A 6,038-nucleotide genomic window follows, 5' to 3' on the forward strand; every position below is an offset into this window, starting at 1 on the left:
TAACATGGTAGTCGAAGTGCAGGAATGTGTTCAAAGATCAACAGATTTGACTTTTAAACACTGTCTCAAAGCCAGCATAACTAACTACTTTGATTGGGGGCTGATCTTCTTTTTTAACAATTAGATATGTTAAATTAGATAATCCACTTATAATATGTTCCTCTCACTGCAGTTTTCTGCACTTTTAGCCTTTTTCCTCTTTGTTATCTGCCAGAATGTGTTTCTGTAAAGGCTCAGCAGTGGCAGAGGACAGAAAGCTCATCTGGGATTTTCCTGCTGTGACTGCACATTCTTCCGATTAACAACAGACACTTGCATGAGGCTTTTGGTTAGTGCTTTTTCGCACGCATTTCTCTTAAGCCTCACAGATCTCTGCTGTGATATCCTCTTGTAAGATGCAGTCGCCTCGTCACCTGGTGAGCAGGGACAGAGCCAGTAGTCAAGTGAAGCACCAAGCTGCAAGACCTTTCAAGAAGTCATCGAGTTGATCTGACCTCCGCTGCCTGGCTGCAGCAAACCCCGTGCACGGCCTTTCCTGAGGCCACAGCAGGGCTTCCTGCGGCTGAAGTTCGTGCAGGTCACCATCTGCACGGACGCCACTCCAGTGCGGCCTTCAGTCCAGCAGCATCAGCTTCACTTGAGGCTCTTAGAAATGCAGGTTTCTGGGGCCCACCCCAAGCCCCTGAAGCGGCGTGTTATCTGGGCTTCAGCATGTCTTCCATGTGTTTCTGATGCTCATTACAATTTGAGAACCACTTTAGAAATTTTACTTTAGCCTGGCATTCCTCAAACTGTGTTCCATAAGGATCACATGTCCTGGGAGCCAGTGGTTGTTCCAGGTGCTCCCCGGAAAGGTGAAGTGAGTTTGGGGAAGGCTGCATCTATACACCCCTCTCGAAGGTGTGGAATGTATGTTAACATGTCAGTGGAGCCTGTTACTTAACCCAGCAAGTCCCAAACACATTAGACTACGGACATTTTATGGCAAGGAAACTCTGGCAAGTTTCTGGGGAACACTGTGCTAGGCTGAGATGACCTTAGGACAACTCACGCAGACCCTTCACTCCCTGCAAGAAATTAGGAAGAATAACTCCCTGTGGTATTGTTGGTTCTGAACTTTTGCAGTTCAGGTCTGCCATGAATCTTGGTGAAGCTTTACGGTGACACTGTCATACAACAAAGTAGATGTCAATGTCGCTGAAATACACATTATGTGTAATAAGTGCTTTTCTAGAATGAGGATGGGAATTACTGTACCTTTTATATAATTAATTAATTAATTAATTTTGGGGGGCAGAGTCTCACTCTGTTTCCCGGGCTAGAGTGCTGTGGCGTCAGCCCAGCTCACAGCAACCTCAAACTCCTCGGCTCAAGCAATCCTCCTGCCTCAGCCTCCCAGGTAGCTGGGACTACAGGCATGCGCCACCATGCCCCGCTAATTTTTTCTATATATGTTTTTAGTTGACCAATTAATTTCTTTCTATTTTTAGTAGAGACGGTGTGTCACTCTTGCTCAGGCTGGTTTCGAACTCCTGACCTTGAATGATCCACCCACCTCAGCCTCCCAGAGTGTTAGGATTACAGGCGTGAGCCACCGCGCCCGGCCTACTGTACCTTTTATTTTTATTTTTTATTTTATTTTTTTTTTTTTACTGTACCTTTTAAATGAGACTGATTTCAGAGTAGCATTATACAGTTAGTACTACCTTACATATGATAAGTGTTAAAAGAACATATAAATATAATTTATATACTCATGAAATTTCAGTTACTTTGTAAGATTTGGGCCTGCCCCTGAAACCTCAGTTTGGGATTTTTCCCTTCTTTACCTGAAATGATTATAGAATAGATTTTCATTGGAATTTTAAAAACTCTATCTAAAACATTTTGGAGGGCATTTTAAAGCCCCATACACATAAATATATGAAAGCACACAAAATGCTACAAGTTTCAATGGTTTTAGTGCCACTGTTAAGTTAATCATTTTTTGCCTGTCTCCTGCGTGATAAATCTTTTTTAAAGTTTGTACCCAGGTAACAGAGTTACTTTTTAAGATACCTAAAGGGCTATAATCTAATTGTGGTGTCTATTAAGAAGGAAGATGAGGTGTGAGGAGTTAGGATTTTGTGTTTTGTGTATTCTCATCTGCAGTCAACTTCCTACTCTGGGTTTTGTACTTGAGTGCTTTTCTGTAAACAAATGCCCTCACAGTTACTACTCTGAAGTCTGCTAACTATACCACTTGAACATACTTCTAGTATTCTGTACATTATGGGAGAAGGTAAATTTTATAAGTTTATGCTTTGCTAACTGTAGATATTTATTACTCTGTGAGTTATCTATTTTTGTAGCCAGCTGTGGTCCATCATTTATTTTAATTCACATGTTAATTATGGTGATAAGGAGGGAGACACCTAGATTAGAAGTTTAATTTGTGCTATTTCAGCCAATCTGTGAATGTAAAAATTACACTGTCGCCTTGCTACAATCCACCCTCTTACAATGTAGAACAAATAGCTGTCTGGAAATCCACCCCAGGAGATGGAGTTGAGCTAAACTTCCGGCTTTTCATCTAACTCTTAGCTACAACATGGCCCCATGGTGTCAGCCTGAGGAGGGCGTTGTGATGAGGTGCCGGTGTACAAAGGGAACTTTAGTTTTTCCATGACTTCCTATCTGCTAGCCTTTTACTTACGTGTGTACTGTATTTGTTTACAGACTATAGGTGGATATATAGTTTAAAAGTTTGGTTTAATAAACGTTTAAGCCCCCAAAACAAACAAAAAACCCCCAGAAGTATTAGGATAAGCATAACTTGTGGACCCCCCGGTTGCCTGGTTCTGCTGGCTAAAGCACAGGTGGCCGACTTGGCAACTCCAGCTCCCAAGGAAGCCACAGCGTGGAACGAGGCTGGGGTGGGATCACTGAGATATTTCCAGTATTTCAAATACCCGAAGGGATCACACACAGCACTTGCTGCCAGGCAGACTGGTGTCTATGCCATGCCGATCAGAACCCTGAGTGCCGTGGTGGGTGCTTACTAGGAACAACTGCAGGTACCAATCACCACTTAGTACAAGCAGGTTCTTGGGAGAGAAGACTTTTCAAGCCCTTGCTGTCCAAAGGTGGCCTGCAGGGCCACAGTGTCGGCTTCTCTCCTGCCTTTGCTAGAAATGTGGAATCCTCAGCCCCACCTGGAACTTTGTTACCAGAATCTGCTTTTCAACAAGCTCCCTGGGTGACGTATTTGTACCTTCAGGTTTTAGAAGGACTGATTCACGACGTGGAGTCCACGGACAGCCATGAGCAGGTAGTTTACAAAGAAAAGTCAGTGGAAGTAAGAGCAGCAACTCCGCAAGAGCAGGGACCTGGCGAGGCTGGTTTGCTGCCGAGGGAGCACCTCTGGTCCAGAGCCCTTGCCCAGCTGAAGGCTGCACTGATCAGATCCGAAGTCTTCACCGAGGACTTTGTAGGCGAGCGAGGGAGGAAGCCTGTCCAAGGCGACTTAAACGCCTCATGGTCAGCCTCCCGACGCGGGTTGAGGGCAGGGGGGCTCCCTCCACTCCAGTGTGGCGAGGCCCAGCCAGGCGCAGAGACTCAGCTTCTGCTGGGGAGAGGCCCTTGCAAAAGAGCTCCTCCGTTAAGGCAGGTTTCTCTGCAGCAACCAGCCACTAGGAGAATAAAACTTTTCAGGATATTTACAAATAATTTACGGTTCTTTTCAACCAAGTCACTGTAGTCATTTATTTGAAGGAAATACAACACATCTCCCCCAGGTTTGAATATGGGACAGAAACTCCCTACGTGTGTTGAAACTCACCTTTTCCTAAGCTCTGGCTTTGACTGATAATCCGCTAGTTCATCATCCCTTTCGGCACAGGCAGCCAGGTAAAAGGGACAAGCACTGCAGCATTATTGAGTGGCTACTCTTGGCGGGTGCTGTTGATGTGTGCTTAGCTCACCACATCACCCCAAATTCCGAGATTGTTCTACAGAATGTAGAGAAATGACCTCACCTGTGCCAGGTCACACGGCTGCAAAACGACAGAAACCATGATTTGAACCCAGGTATATCTCACCCCCAAACCTACAGCTTTCCAGCCTCCCAGACCGCACTGACCTCAGGCGAGCTGTCCTGGGGTTTACTCTGGGCCGATGCTGTCTCTGGCCCAGGTCACATCGCCTCTGAGGCTCAGATGAGACCCTGCTGGTGCTCACAGCCAGCGTAAGATCACAGGCTTTTCTGCTTCCTGACCTCTCAGGTAGCAGAGCATGACAAGAAAGGCTATTTTTTGAGGTATTTCCTGCTGAACGAAACCTAGGAAGCATTGGAAATATCACGGACATCTGGTCTTGTAGGTTTTTTCCCAATCCCCTACCCCCCTTCCTGTTTGAGAAAAAGGTCATTCTTGTGGGCCTGGTGACAGAGGGCGGCGACATGCTCTGTAACAATGAAGCACAGCGGGCCTCTGTCTTCCGGAATCTTTAAGGGGTATTTTAGCCACACGTGGCCTGAGCCCTTCACTGCAGCATCCTGATGTGGAAGAGTGGGCTTCCAACTGTGACCACATGCAGTGAGAGACCGGCCACTCGGGAGGCTCCGGCCACAGCATCTGTGGGCCTACGTGCCACCCGGGGGCCACTGCCACACAACGTCATGCAACGACACGCGGGGTTAGTGGGGCGCGGATCAGTGTGAGGCAGAACAGACAGAACCGTCCTGGTCAGGGCGAAGGCTCGCAGGGCATGGCTCTCCCGGTGCTGGAGGATGGAGCCCTTGTGACCAACACAGCTCTGATGCGCCTGGTGCCGAATGAACGTTAAAGAAGCGATTGTGTTCCTGTCTTCAAGAACCTTTCAATAGTGTGCAAGGGACAGAAACCAGACCCCAACCGAAGAATAATACAAGTGTTGCCCATAGAAACATCACCCGAGAGCCACTAAGTGACAGTCAGACTGTCACCGGTGTCCCGCCCATGCTGGCTCCTCAACCGTCCCCACGCAAGGCGTCCTCGGGTCCTGTTTGAGGCTTTGCGGCAGCTTCCTCCCACCCTCATCATACCCCCCAGTCCACACCCCAGTGCCATGATGGCCCTTCCGAATGTGACTGTTTTCTAGGGACTCCCTTGTCAGTGCTTCCAGTGGCCCCAATGCCTACAGAACCTCAGGAAGCCCAGATGTCCCGGCTGTCCCTCGTCCTCCATCCTTGCCTATGCCTCCTCTGGGCCTCGGTCTTCTGAGTGCTCAGCCTCCCTTGACATTTTTTCAACCCTCCATTGTTCATTCTCTTCCCCAAATCCCGTCTTTCAAGACGGGGCTCAGGGGTCGCAGCGTCTAGGACGCCTTTTTAGAAGCACACCCCATCGGCCCTCAACTGGACGGCAGGGAGAGCGGCGTGACCGCTGGGCGCACGGCCTCTGGAGCCAGGCCACCTGGTGCGGCTCCACGCGGCCACCTGGTGTTGCCTTAGGCAAAATGTTTTGTTCAAGCTGTGCTTGGGTTTCTCACCTAAGCAAAAGCTGTCAGACCCACTTTCCTGGACTGTTGTGAAGACGATGTTACTTACAACAGTTCCCAGCATGGAGTAAGCACAGACACCCACCACGCTGTCACTGGTGTCTCCTTGTCAACTCCGAGATCTCCGAGGTCAGGGCCTCCTGTCTCCGATTCTGTGAAGCCCGGCGGCCAGTGGAGAGCAGGTGCTCATTACTCTGCCTGAAGTGAACTGATGGGAACCTTCTTGGAAGAGGTGACGATAAAGCTTGTGACAAAGGGAAAACCATTTTGGGTGGGAATAATGTTCTCTCCTTGTGAGGGAGGCATGAGGAAGCAGCTTGGGTGGGTGCTTCCCTCACAACGGGGCAGGGAGAGCAAGGCTAGCGAGACCAGGGAGACGAGCCATCGGCCGTCGTCTCTCCAGGGCTGCCTGGGAAGCTGCAGCGAAGACTCTGGGTGAAGCAGAGTCAGGTGGGGAAAACGCTGGCAGCAGGAAGGCTGGGCAAGAAAGTACAGCAATTATTCATCAGCAGCTTTAGCAG

Source organism: Microcebus murinus, chromosome 12 (assembly GCF_040939455.1).
Source record: "Microcebus murinus isolate Inina chromosome 12, M.murinus_Inina_mat1.0, whole genome shotgun sequence".
In the NCBI taxonomy this organism is placed as follows: domain Eukaryota; kingdom Metazoa; phylum Chordata; class Mammalia; order Primates; family Cheirogaleidae; genus Microcebus; species Microcebus murinus.